Source organism: Globicephala melas, chromosome 5 (genome assembly GCF_963455315.2).
Source record: "Globicephala melas chromosome 5, mGloMel1.2, whole genome shotgun sequence".
Lineage (NCBI taxonomy): Eukaryota > Metazoa > Chordata > Mammalia > Artiodactyla > Delphinidae > Globicephala > Globicephala melas.
In genome coordinates, this window is record NC_083318.1 from 126,556,822 (window position 1) to 126,571,998 (window position 15,177).

At 37.4% G+C, this 15,177-nt stretch overlaps 1 protein-coding gene across 13 annotated transcripts in view; it reads right to left on the minus strand.

Annotated features, from left to right (window-relative positions):
• The window catches only part of PDLIM5 (PDZ and LIM domain 5), a 211,962-nt gene that overhangs the window by 103,337 nt on the left and 93,448 nt on the right, over positions 1-15,177 (minus strand). The gene's annotated exons all lie outside the window — the stretch shown is intronic.

Consider the following 15,177-nt stretch of genomic DNA (forward strand, 5'->3'; position numbering starts at 1 on the left):
CATTTTCTTTCTCTCTCTTTGCATTTTCTCTATTTTACTATGGGTACTAAGTAAAGTATATTTTTTCCTCTAGAGAGTAAGAAATAACCCAAAGCTGGACAGACTTTGAAAAGTGGGAGAAAGAAGGTAAAAAGAGAGAAGCAAAGGAACTGCTGGAGCCCATCTGAGTACCCAGGACTCCCTCTGCTGGGGCTTGGCTTGAAATTGGGTGTGGCTCAGAGAAATCCAGAACAGGCAGTTAGCACTTGATAATTACCTCCCTAGGTAAGGGAAAGGGCTTTTGTTGTAAAGATCCTTTTCAGGTGGTCACAAGAGTTGATGGGGCTTGAGAAGAAATTTTCAGCAACCAGTTCTAAATGAAGCCACAGAGGGAGAGAGGGTGAGGAAGGGAAGAAAGGACTTCTACTGAGCTTCCCTGACCCACACGGTTACAGTATTATCAAGGAGGAAAAAAAGGGGATGGCGGGGAGGGGAGAGAAGGGAGCATTAGGCTAAATTTAAAATGATAACATATTTCCCATTATTTGAACAATGAGAGGATCGGTGTCAGCATTCAGCTACCATTTATTGGGATCGGTCATACTAGGAGCTCAATACTGAATTAAAGGCCTTATATACAATTCTTAAGTTTCAGAAATAAAGTCTAGAAATGTTAAATAACTTGGACCACTAAAAAGTTTAATGCCAATTTCTACATTATCCTCCCTCTAATATATCCATCTCACTTAGCAGAAGCCAACAAATTAACAAATATTTCTTCATCTCATGATATGCTACTTTATTTTCTATGGTTGAAGTACTGTTCCAAGTTTGGGAACACGGTGGTAAAAACAAGCCAAAGAAGGTCCTTGCCCAGAGTCTACATTTTAATGGAGGCGGCAGATAGTAAGTCAATAAGTAAGGTAGTTTTATAAAGTGATAAATCCAAAATTTCCCATTATTCTACTTGATTCTAGATACAAGAAATGTTTTTTTACCCTACGTTTATTTCCAAAAGAACATTTTTATTGGGGAAGAAAGTTTCATTTGTCTGTCGTGCCTCATGTCCACACTCCCAATAACCTCAGCCTCATTTAAGGAAAAAAAAATGCATTTTGCTAACTAGTATTTATAAAATAATTTCTATAAAAAAGAATGTTGAAGAAATTATATAATATTTAGATGTGTTCAAGGTTACATAAAAGGAATTTCAAAGTTCAGGATAATTCATACTTATTATAAGTAAAATTCTTTTAGAGTGAAAATACCATTTCAATAAAGGGTTTTATACAAGGAGGCTATTTTTGTATGCCCCATTGTTAAGAAATGGCAAACTTTACCGCAAAGGGCCAGACAGTCAATCTTTTAGACTTTGTGGGTCACAGGATGTAGATTCAACTATTCAGCTCTGCTATTATAGCTAGGAAGACAATCCAGACAAAATATGAGTGAGCATGACTGTGTTCCAATAAAGCTTTATTTATAAATACAGGAAGGGGGATAGAGTTGTCCTGTAGGTCATAGTTCGCCAACCCCTCGTTTAGATTATTTTATGGTTTTTACTGTAACAAACACTCTAGGAAATAACTTACATGACCATGGCTCTTTTGGAGTCTAAACCTCATAACCATTCTGCATAATGGAAAACCTCAGATTACAATTTGTTCAGCCACTGATTGCCATAAGAAACGAGAGTTGAGCTTCCATTATTCCTTCTGTGGTTGCAGGACACTACTTTTCAATCCCTCTTAACTCCTCTACTCCAACTTTCATACTACTTGCCGTTAAATGATCCATCTAAACTTCCAAACCACACATTCAAATAAAATTCACACCACAGGGCACTGATACTGAAGCTTGGTAAAGGGACAGGTGTAATATTATTGGATTAAGGATGACATTTTAAGCACTATTTTTAACTCTGCACCTCAGTTCCTTTACTAATACATGATAAAGGCTACTAAAAACCTCTCTCACCTTCTGCTTCTACATATTATAAACGCAACTATTAGTAATTTTTTTTTAATTCTAAAAGAACAACTAAAAAGGATGTGCCATACATTCTGTAAGAGAAACTGAGAAGTATAATTTCCTTCTTTCCCACTAAAACCCTATTCTTTATTTCATATCAGACATAGATTATAATACTTTTAGGATTAATATAAACAAGCAATCTATAACAGAGTTGCATTCTCTCAAAACCTACTACGTTTATACCTTCCTTAGGGCACGATGATAATTCTATTTAATATATCTTCTCTTCCAACTCATCTGGTAGAGAAAAAAACATTATCAACATAGTACTATCAACATAATACTTCATTATTAATAAGAAACTAATAGATTTGCAAAGCAAATAATCTGCCTGTGAAAAATTAGGAGTTCCATTTATACATCTACATTTTTCTGGTTCTTTCGTGACATTATTAAAATGCCCTTGAACAACAAATGTGGTTAAAATTCACATTAAGAAAGTAGGCATCAATAACAAACCATATGCATAATTGGCTTTTCCCAGATATCTAGCAATGCATGGTAAGAGTCAGATACTGAAGAGTAGGATAAAAGGTAAGTAGGTACGACTCACACCCTGATGTTTGTCTACTTATTTTTTCCTTCCTTTTAGGAAAAGCTTAGAGCCTTAAAGAGACAGAGAGATCCTCCTACCTTTCATATTCAGGGTTTCTCTTATCAAGGTCTTCCTTGATAGAGGAATACTTTGACAAACAGGAGAAATAGCTAATGAAGGTTGCAAGTCTAGGTTACCAACAAAATAAAATAGCTACTCTACAGTTTCTTTGCTAGTATGAGGACGGTAATTCTTCCACTGTAGAATTATTTTGAGGATGGAATGAGGTCATGTATGTAACACACCTCACGGTGATTGGCACAAAGTAAGCAGCAACAGACTACTTTTCTACCCCTTATGTAGAAGATACGACCCTGGAGTTCTGGAAATTATTCTGTTTCTGATTATATACTGTTATAACCAAACCAAATTATCTACCAGGATAGGTTTCAAGAGAAAACAACAGAAACAACAACAAACTAGAAATGACTGAGAAAATATCACTTATTGAGTACGTACCAAATGGCAATAATTTCATTTGGCCCCATTCTGTCAATTATCTCATTTATTCTTCCTGAGCAAGTAGTGTTGTGCTCATTTTAATTACAGGAAGCAGAAGCTCAAATAGGTTAAATAATTTGACCACAACTTAGAATTTGAAAATAGCAGAGGCAAGATTTGAACCCAAGTCCTCCAGATACTTTAAATGCAACTCTAACACTCTGCCTTCTAAAAATAATATCAAAGTGAAAGTCATAAAAGTAACTTTGGTAAAGAACTTCAGAGATCTAGAAATGCTTTCAAACAATGAATGACTATTAATTTTCTATTAACTAATAACTATTCATTTTTCAATCATGTTACTTATAGAATGTCATTTTTGGATTAATTCATGTAAAAACTGAAGTTACTCATGGTAATACATACATATATGTGTACATATGTAGTTAACATATAGATATACATAGAGAGAGGATATATATGTGGACATCTATCTACCTATCTGATTCTCGGATCTATAGAAAGTACACATTTTACAGCATGAACAATATACACATAAGTAAGAGTTTAAGTACTTCAGGAAATTCCCAGTTAAAGGTTTATAAACATGCAAAAACAAAGAAAGAAGCGCCTTAAGTCCATTCTTCCTTATTGTTCCAGAGAAGAGGAATATTTTTCCCCATAGTAATAGGAATTCTTTAATAACTTCATTTTCCAGCAGGATGGGGCTGGAAGTTCCTTAATGAACATCACCTATGGTGCTAAACTAGGTGTTCTGGTCAAAATAGCAGCCAGCTTCTGAAGTTAGCGGCCATGCAGATCCCAAGACACCACATCATGAGATCTTCTTGTGGGTATGTGTCGAGAACCTCATGTTTATATCTCGTCTTCCTGACGATCTTGAGAAAATAAAGGACCATTGTAGTCCCCATTACAGCTATTGATGGTGATATGTTACCAATAACCCAGAGTGAGTAAGACTGATGGTCTGATGTGTGCCCTGTGATACAGAGGTGTATACCACACATGTAAGATTACAGAAATAACCATGATGCTTCCTTCTCAATTTGGTTTAGCTACATATGTTCATATATACCTAGTCATTGAATAATACATTTTAATAGGGTTTAATTCTTTTTGAATCAGCCTATACTTTTATAAACAAACACACACCCTTATGCTATGGTCAGACTCTAACTCCTGTTAACCCTCCAGATCTATTATAATTAGTATGGGCTTCTCTATTACCATAAATTATTTTAACCAAGCACTTCTCATTCCTGACCAATATGTGTTACACCTAATGCCACTTCAAGTTCAAGGGCAATACTTGTACTATATATTTTCCTTAAATTAATTTATTTTGTTAATTTATTAATTAATTCCACAAATATTCATTGAGCCCCTAACGGAACAGGCTCTGATGTAGGAGGTTCATCAACAGTAATGAATAACAGACAAAACCCCTACTTTGAAGGTGCTTACATTCTACTTGGAAGAGGCAGATTAAAAACAAACAAGCAAAGAATGTCACATGGTAATGAGTGTAGTGGAGTATAATAAAGCAAGACAGGGGCAGGGATACATTATTTTATATGAAGAAGTCAGAGAAGGCCTCTATAATATGAAATCTGAGCAGAGACCTGAAGAAGAGAATTCCAGGCAGACCAAATAGCAAGTGTGAAGTCTCAGAGGCAGGAATGTGCCAACGAGCTAGAATGGGAGTGAAAGCAAAAACAGCAGTGACAGATGAAGCCAGAAAGCTCACTGGGAGCCAGGACACATAAGCTACTCCATGCCACTACACGGTCTTTGTCTTTCCCTCCTCTAAGTGAGAGGGATACGCGGGCCTCTCGCTGCTGTGGCCCCTCCCGCTGCGGAGCACAGGCTCCGGACGCGCAGGCTCAGCGGCCATGGCTCACGGGCCCAGCCGCTCCGCGGCATAAGGGATCTTCCCAGACCGGGGCACGAACCCGTGTCCCCTACATCGGCAGGCGGACTCTCAACCACTGCGCCACCAGGGAAGCCCCGGAAACATATTTCTAAATACGGTACTTCATCTTCTAAGAAAGTTTAACCCAAATCTCAAATTACAGAACAGTAAATCTAAATACAGTGTTGACCAATAAATTAGCCTATAAATATGTTTGAACTGTATAAGCCTACTAACAAAAGGAAGGGGAGAGAGAGGGACTAAAACTTGCCCCAAATCTTAAATATATCAAGACAAATAGAATACAAATGGAAAATAGCAAAATATCTAATTTGTCCTTCAAACATCCAAAAGGTAAGAAAATGCTCTTTGAGGCTCATTTTTATATGCTCTGTCCTATGCTAATATTGAAGGCACAATTTTGGCACTAACTTTTTCCAGATACATCTTTTTCTATTCTTGTCTAGGCTAAGCACATTCAATTGCAAAATTTTTTGGTAAAGTGGGTATTTTTAGGTAATTCAATAAAATTCAAGGGGAGAAGCATTCCAACATTTAGCACAGCCTTATTAGGAAAACAAAGTCAGTCTACTGTCTTGTGGAAAGCACAGAAATGAAAACTTTTCATTCTTTGTAGTCTAAACTTAGGTTTTTCCATTTATTTATTTAACTCTTAAAAAATAACTTGGGGGTGGGTTTAGGTTTTTTAAAAATCTGTTGTACTCAGAGTCTAGGAATTTAAAAATTAGTGATCAAATGTGGCTATTTTAGCCATAGATAAGCTAGGTCTGTCCTTGTTTAATAACTTTAAGATGAGCTATAAATTTCACATTTATCAGTTCAGAAGTAGAATCATCTTCATCACTGAGTCTTATTAAATTAATTCAAAGTATTCTATATAATAATATCTAAATCTGAAAAAAGAAAATTTGAAGCAAGTGTTCATATATTTGTCATTTAAGAAAATTCTTATATTATTTGTGATTAACTTCACATTTATACTATCACACATAAAGGGCTGAAACACATTCAATTGTTTCTTTAATTTAAGAAACTATTTCTGTTTATAGAGACAAAAATTTGTTTATAAAATGCCAGTATTACTTATATTTCTGATTGATAATTCAATGGATTTTGTTGTAAAATTTAAGCTATCTTAGAATTCCAAAGTTTTCCAATGTTAATAAAATATGTTTTTAAACAAAGAGACAATATAAAACATTATATTCTCTAATACCTCTGTCATTACAGGAAGAAAATCTGAAACTAGCAAATTAGAAACACATTCTGCCTATTTTACCAAAAAGCATGCTTGTTATCTTGAGAGAATTAATTCCCTCCACCACAGTGTGAATCTAATATATTAGAAAATGACCCTAGAATAGTGCTTCTCAACAATACACAACTCAGAACATGTGTGGCTCACCATGCACGTTCAACAACACCCAAACTGTTCTACATCTTTCAATGGGACAAATCCACTGATCCAAAGCTTGACAATTGTGGCTATGTCAAATTGCTACAAAATTTCTAAATGCTTATTCTCAATTTCAGTACTTATCGCATTGCAGACCAGGGACAAACAGTTCAAACTGGCACCAGACTTCAGGGACTGCAAACTTAGTAGCACCGAAGTAGACTACTGTTTTCAAAGTTTTCATCACAATACACAGTCAGAGATATATTTTATATCATGACCTACATGGTACAAATCTGAACCAATAAAAACATATTTTCACGTGCAATCCATTATTATGTTTTGTTCTAGTCCATTTTATTTACAAAACAAAAAAAGGAGGTTAGGGCAGATGCTGGCCCTGACTCCATAAACTGAATGCATAATAAGCCTCAGTTTGATAAAGAGTAATCTTGATGGGGGGCAGGGGGTGGGCAGAGAACTCAGAAGGGTTTGGAAGCTTGACAGGTCATATAATAAACATGATGGCTGCCTAACAGTGGTCACACAAAAATTCTCACTGAACTGAAACAGCCCATTCACAAAACAATATTAAGCTGGTTTTAATTTGTGAGAAGTATTGCATTCAATAATATCCTTAAAGGCACAAAATAAACAAATGTAGCAACAACAATAATTAACACAAAGTTCTGGCTAGTACATGTCTTAAAGCTCCATCTCACCAAATTTGCTTCTGACAGAATTATAATTACTGAGAAGAACAGAAGTGCTGACCATAGGTTACTACACGTATTGTTCCAACAACGACATCCTCCAGCAAGTACTTAAAAACTGAAGTGGATAATGAACATTTTCCCTATTTGAAAATGTGTGAAAATTTAGAGAAGCCAAACACTAATACTTAACTCTTAAGACAAATAATCTGAAATGTATTTGATTCTTTAGTGAAAGAAAAACACAACCTCTAATGTGATGTTTCCCTTAAGCTGGTGCTAAGCATCCCCTAAAACATCTCTAGAGAACAGAAATAGGAGATTCTTGTCCTATTTACTTCCTCTTTTCAAAAATTCACAGAAGGACCTGAGACCTCACAAAAGATTAGAACCAGTTCAGAGACAAACACACAGTGTGCTCTATACTGTGATCCGTTAAAAACTCCTTACAATAAATGAATATGCATTTATGTAACTCTGACACCAAAGTTCCTGATTCCTTTCAAGATAACAATGCTTCTTTTCTTCCATAACTATTCTGATATTTAACTCTTTTGGCTGCTTTTTCGAAAATGTTCTTGCTGAACACCAACCATGAGAGGTGTCTAACTGGAATGGGCTGTCCAGTGGTGATGTTCACACAGGACCTATAATACTATTGCAGGGATTCTTTCATAGAAGACAAGACCAATTGGCCACAAGGTCCCTTCAAGCTCAGGGGAACACAAACACCTCTATAACACAGCTTGTATCATACAGTGTTCTTGTTCTTTCTGAAAATCTGTCAATATTAGCTAATTCTTTTATTTCCCTTAGGTATATATGACAGGGGTGAGACTCAGGACAGCCTGGCAAATAACCCCGACACTAATACTGGCCTCAAAGACAAGCAAACCATAGGTAAATTTAAAAAATTCTTTGCCTGGGGACCTCTCTGGTGGTCCAGTGGTTAAGAATCCGTCTTCCAATGCAGGGGACACAGGTTCGATCCCTGGTCGGGGAACTAAGATCCCACAGGCCACAGGGCAACTAAGCCCGCATGCCACAACTACTGAGCACATAAGCCACAACTAGAGAGCCCACGCGCCACAACTTGAGAGCCCACATGCCGCAACAAGGAGCCCACATGCCGCAACAAAGAGCCCGCGCGCTGCAACAAAGATCCCATGTGCCGCAACAAAGATCCCACGTGCCACAACTACGACCTGATGCAGCCAAAAATAAAATAAATAAATATTTTTTTAAAAAATAGAAATTCTTAGCCTGGTCACTTTGATGAGCAATGTAGTCCCTAGAATGTCCAGTATCTGACAGAGTTGAGAAGCAGATTTCTCTGAGTCAAATCCTAGTGTCAGCAGGTAGTGTAGGGAGTCCCCAGAGAAAGAGAACCAGGCATGGTTTTTGACATAAGAGAAGCCATCTTGGCCTAAGCCATTTTGTGATCTAAGCCTGGCCACAATGTTTGCCTTTGAAGGGTCTCAGTAATTAGTGATCTTAAGGAAATTGAGGGAATGCAGGAACAAAGGGAAAGCAGTCAAGAAACACTAGTTCAGTGATAAAACCGAGTCCTAGCTCCTCCTCAAGGGATATACATAACCATGTGATCCATATCTTTGAACTCTGCAGGCACTAAGGCCCCCACCCAGGTGGAGGATGCCAAAACCGCAGACTGGTCAGAACCTAAGGAATAATGATGTTGACCTTTTCCAAGCCTTGTGACTTCAATCCACTAAAGCTTGCACTCTGTGAACCACTTCCCCAATTCTATGTTGAATTCTTCTCCATTCAAACCCCTTCATGAATATGTCTGTATCCTTAGCTTAAAAGGTCCCCGATTTTGCTGTTTGGGAGACACTGCTGTGGGAAAGATCCCCAGTGTTCTCCTTACTGGCTGCAAGTAATAAATCCTCCTTCTGATCTTTGGCTTGGTTGTGTCTTTTGGCTCGACACCCACCACTAGGCAAACCCAGTTTTCAAGAAACACTAGTTCCTCCGTTCACTAGTTGTTCGACCTAGAACAAGAGTTACTTAGGCGTTCTCTCTTAGTTTCTTCACATGTAAGATAAGAATAATAACAATATTAATCCATCACTAATCCATCTTACAGGGCCATTGTGAAAACAAAAGGAAAAATGTAAGGTGCTCAGAATAGTGCTTGCCACATAAATATACACTATTAGAGTGTCAGCCATGATATTTATCATTCTCCATGACATGAAAGCTGAACATAAATGGCAATTATAATCTTTCAGGCTCTAGGCTTTTGTAAGAGAAGAGAAGAGTCTAACATTAAACACAATATAGTTTTGTGAAAGCCACTTCACAGGTTCCATTTCAGAAAACGTCAGTTCTTGGCCACCGTAATCATGGGAAAGTAACTGGGGGAGTTTTGGCGGCAATGGGAAATGGCAGAGATAACTCAGTTACAAATCATCCATAAGATACAGAATCACCCCTAAATTCCCAGAACTGGTTTTCTAGACAGTTCTTTCACCTAACAACAATGCAGGACTTGGTGCTGGCTACATTTGTTTCTGAAAAGTTAGATGGAGGAGAAAGGTGAGGTCAATGACTCTCCTTTTCTGAATTCCCCTCAGGCACTTCCCTGAATCCAAGGTACAAGGACAACACCTAGGCTCACCAAAGCAGGCAGTTATGTGCACCTGCCCGCAGAAGTCATGTATGGGGGACAGTGTGGGCCTTGGATGCCTCTGAAACCATCACAGTGATTAGCAATGGAGTTTACATAGATAAAAAACTATCACAGACTGGCCAGAGAACAAGCTGTTTCCAATCCCCACAAAGAAATCCAGCATATTAAACTTTCTCCAAAAGTGCTTCCAAGTACTGAAGTTCTATGAACAAAAAAAATTCTGATGACACAAACACCAAAGCCAGAAATATGTATGTTATGTTTCCTTCATTTTCATTTGCATCAATGGTTATAACCCAAAGGCCCAGTCATACATGGCAAAAAAATACATAAAAATTACAGATCAGAGTTAGCAGCTGTGTTCACAGGCCACACCCAAGGCTGTGGATAAGCTGCAGACCTCAATTAATGTTGGGATCCATATTTAAGGAAACTAAACTTGCATTATAACCTTTGTTCCCATTTTGATATGCACAACATCTAAGGGTTTGGCTGCTTTCACACATGGCCTTGCTTTTAGCTGTCTGTCACATAAAATTGCAATTTAGCACCTCACTGATCTCCTGTTTTCTAGGGAAACCTATCCCAAAGCAAACACTGGCATATGCTTATGCTTTGGTGCTCCTATGAAAACAAAACGTGGCACGACTCACTGTGCTCTGGTTGAATTATGTGTCTTACGTTAGTTCTGAAAAAAGAGACTAGCAGTTGGGCTTCCCTGGTGGCGCACTGCTTGAGAGTCTGCCTGCTGATGCAGGGGATGCGGGTTCGTGCCCCGGTCCGGGAGGATCCCACATGCCGCGGAGCGGCTGGGCCCGTTAGCCATGGCCACTGGGCCTGCGCGTCCGGAGCCTGTGCTCTGCAACAGGAGAGGCCACAGCGGTGAGAGGCCTGCGTACCGCAAAAAAAAAAAAAAAAAAATGAGACTAGCAGTTAAATGTGCTGGAATATTGATGTGTATGGCTGTAAGAAACCAGTTGTTTAGTAGGAACCTTTGTTGAGGTACATCAGACTTGTAAAAATAGCACTAGACAGAAGGTCCAGTTGAGATCATTACAGTTTTTCATTTCAGAATAACCAATAATATCTGCTGTATCTTAGATATTTGTATAGCCTATGTTTGATAAAGTTGGATATTCAGAAAACTAGGCCAGTTTCTGAAACTTGACAAAATTCTCAGAAAAGGCTTGAGAAATCAAAGACTCACACAGATCTTAACTGGTCATCTAGACTGACTTTCCTTAATATCAACATCAAAATCATAATGAAATCTTCATTTTTTCCAGCTGCCTGATAGACAAACAATAATAACTTAGTCAATGTCAAATTATCACAATTTCCTACTAGTCTAATCAGAAGTTCTCATTCTATAATATAAATTTATTTTCTTTAGTTCACCAAAAATACGGAGCATGGATATCTATATACAGACTCAATATCATTGTGATATATGAAATGCTTTAGACAAAAAAAAAAATTCATCATATCTACTTGGATATCTAACAACGCACGTTGTTAGTAAAAACACTCATAAAGATCAATATTCACTTATATAAATTAATTCTCATTAAATTTTTTACTATCCAAAAAAAGGCCATGACAGGTCATTTAATAGAAAAATAGAGAACTGATTTACTTATGATCTCACCTAGAATAAAAGTAAAGTAGCAAATCAAACCTGAAAGTCCAAATTTTTATTTCCAAGCTAGGTTAGGAACATAATCCTTCGTTATGCTTAAATGTGTTTCAAGGTTCAGTATATAAAACAAATTTTAAAAGTACAGCTTTTCTAGTTGAACTGAAAGTATAAGCAGAAAATGCAGAATGCATCCCACTGGCCTCCTGGTACCACCACTGTAGCACAGTTTGATACAGACGAATCCCCTTATACAGAGACAGGAAAAGTCAAGTTCAGGAAGAATAGGCTGACTACTATTTCATGGCCTTTTACATTATACTTGAAATCTTAGTATTTTCTTTGCTTCAGTTTTCTCATTTGAGAAGTGGGTATAATAATACTTCCTACTCATCTACCTCACCATTACAAGATGAGAGCATAGTATCAAGAAAATTAAAAACATGAATTTTATTTGGAGCCAAGCAAGACTTACTGTTGAGATCTTCACAACAGTAAGTTAGTCCAAGTTAATTAACTTCTCTAAATTTGTTTCCTCATCTGTAAAAAAGGTTACTACTCATCTCACTGGGTTATTCTGAGGATTAAATGATGTAATATATGTAAATTATCTAGCACTATACCTTAACTTGTAGTGAACAAAAAAATAGCCTAGAATATGTATGGCATTTCCATGTATTTATAAAATAAATCTACTTAACATTAAAATCATCATACGGTACTTTTATGGGCAAGTTCAGTATAAGCAGTATGTCCCACTACTCTGCCACTTGACCAGTGGCTGAAATGAAAGATTCAAATGAAAACGTTTATATACGAAAGATAAAGTTGAAAGCAGAAGGATTCTTCACACTAGTTAGTATTCAATTCTACTAGGTCACGATTCTATAATATCTCCTAAGGAGAAATAACTTTTGACAAATTTACATACATTGGAGAATGTGTGTGTGTGTGTGTGTGTGTGTGTGTGTGTATACATATATATATATTACAGAGGCATTTTAGTATGTATTATGACAATGTTTTTTTTTAAATGACGAAATCTGCTTGCAGATTTGATAATGCTAGTCCCTTCCTTAAAACTGTTTGTGTTCTCTGAATCACTATGCTGTACACCCAAAACTAATATAATACTGTAAATCAACTATTCAATTTTTATTTTATTTTATTTATTTATTTTTTGGCTGCTCCATGCAGCTTGCAGGATCTTAGTTCCCTGACCAGGGATCAAACCTGGGGTCGCAGCAGTGAAAGTGCCGAATCCTAACCACTAGACTGAAAGGGAATTCCCTATATTTTAATTTTTTAAAAAGCTATTTGTGTTCTTATACCACATGCATTTGTCCAAATTATAATTAATTATGTTACTATATGTTGATTATCTCCTTTATTAGCTAGTGTAGCAGGTCCATGATAGCAGGGCCATATCTCTCTCGTTCACCTCTATATTCCTGAAAAAAATGCACTATCTGTGTATGTGTATGTATATAGTCAGACTAGAAGAGCACATCCCAAAATATGTTTGTCTTCTCTGGATGGCATATGAATTTCTTATTTTCTGTATCTTCCAAATATTCTTCAAGAAAGGTGTAACTATTTTACAAATAGGAAGAAGCCACAAAATATTTTTTTAAAGATAAAAGTGCTTGAAATAAAAAATAATAGAGAACAAGGAACACAACAGCATTAATTTGAAAACCACTTCAACTCAAATGATTTTGTAACCTCTTGATGGAAGATGGCCTCTTAAAGGGATTAAGGCATGTCCCTTTACTCACATAAAGGGACAGAGAAAAGCAATTAAGTAGCTTTAAGTAATAAAACAATGAACACTGTATAAAGACAACAGAAAGATAAGACAGTAGTCCAATAACAAAAGGGAAGATGCACGTCTCATTCCTAGCAAAGACATTATCTGTACAGACAACACAGTAGAACAATATAAATATATGAAGAATGTGAAAGAAGAGTTTTTTCATAAAATGTATTTTTGGAAAATATTCTCCCATTTCCCACAAGCTTACTTAATCCAGTCATCCTCCAATACCAATTTATATATATTCTCTGAGATGCTATATATATACGCACATATATATGGAAATGAAGGCCTGCAATCACGGGCCCAGCACACTAAGCTAATCCACAGAGTGAGGGGGCCATGGCTCATACACTCCTTTAGGGCCCACAATACCTGGAATTGGTCTCTGTGGGACACTGTCAACCCTCTTGTTGAATTCTGATACACTGAAATTTCCCAAACTTTGGCTCAGCACTGAATACTTATATTGTCCTAAGAATGAAAAGACTGAATATAGATTTTTTAAAAAATTTACTGTTAAATAATCCTCCTAAAGTGATGATCTTTTTTTTTTTTTTTTTTTTTTTTTTTTTAATTTTGCGGTAAGCGGGCCTCTCACTGCTGCGGCCTCTCCCGTTGCAGAGCACAGGCTCCGGACGCGCAGGCCCAGCGGCCACGGCCCACGGGCCCAGCCGCTCCGCGGCACGCGGGACCCTCCCAGACCGGGGCACGAACCCGCGTCCCCCGCACCAGCAGGTGGACTCTCAACCACTGCGCCACCAGGGAAGCCCTAAAGTGATGATCTTGACAAAACTGGAAGAGAAACAGAACTAGAAGTAAGGTAAAATTCTCACCTACCTAAAGAGGAAGTCAGTGAATAATAACTAAAACTGATGATTCAAGAGTTAGCAGATGATTATCATTTAGAAATACAAAGGTAAATACCAGGAGAAATAATTGGTGGCCTCTGATGGAAGAGACCAGGTAAGTGGAGGTGCAAAAACGGGACTGCTGAGGAGCTTTTTTTGTATATAAAGCTTTTAATGTCATATACTATTTGCATAAAACATTTTGATTAAAAAAAAGCTAACTTTTTTTTTTTTTTTTGCGGTACACGGGCCTCTCACTGTTGTGGCCTCTCCCGCCGCGGAGCACAGGCTCCGGACGCACAGGCTCAGCAGCCATGGCTCACGGGCCCAGCCGCTCCGCGGCATGTGGGATCCTCCCGGACCGGGGCACGAACCCGCGTCCCCTGCATCGGCAGGCGGACTCCCAACCACTGCGCCGCCAGGGAAGCCCAAAGCCAACTTTTAAGAAGTACATTTGGTGATTCAAAATATAAAATAAGGTAGAAACATGAGGGATATATATAAAGAGAGAATTTATGCCTAATAATTTCAAATATCATATAAGAAAATTAGATTTACTAAAAAACAAAGCAAAACAAAGGAGACCAATATCTACCAACACACAACTTCACTACATTTCTCGCCACTCCCCTCCTGCTCTGGAAGCACTTCAAACCAGACCACCTAAAGTTACCCAACCCTGCCTTGCCGTTTCCAGGCTCTATAACCATGTCACAGATGGGCCTGATGTTCCCCTGGGGCCTTTTTTTTCCAACTGCCACTATATGAAACTAGATCAGTCCCTTTTTAGCCAATTTCAAATACCACTATTTTATGAAGCAAAATCTGAGGGACAAAAAATCTTTTCCTTCTCTGTGTTCTTATATCTTTTTGCTTAGGGAAAGTTTCTTATTCTGACTTACATAATACTAGTATACATTAAAATGAGATTTTTACCTATAGTAAACTTTGCTATATATTAAGAGATTTTTATACCTTATTTTAATTCACTTAGTCAACAAGTGCTCTACTGAAGTCATAGAATGCATAATCAGAAGTTAATTTTAATACTGTCTCTTTACGTAACTACTATTTAGAAGACACTGGGCTGGCCAAAAAGTTCGTTCGGG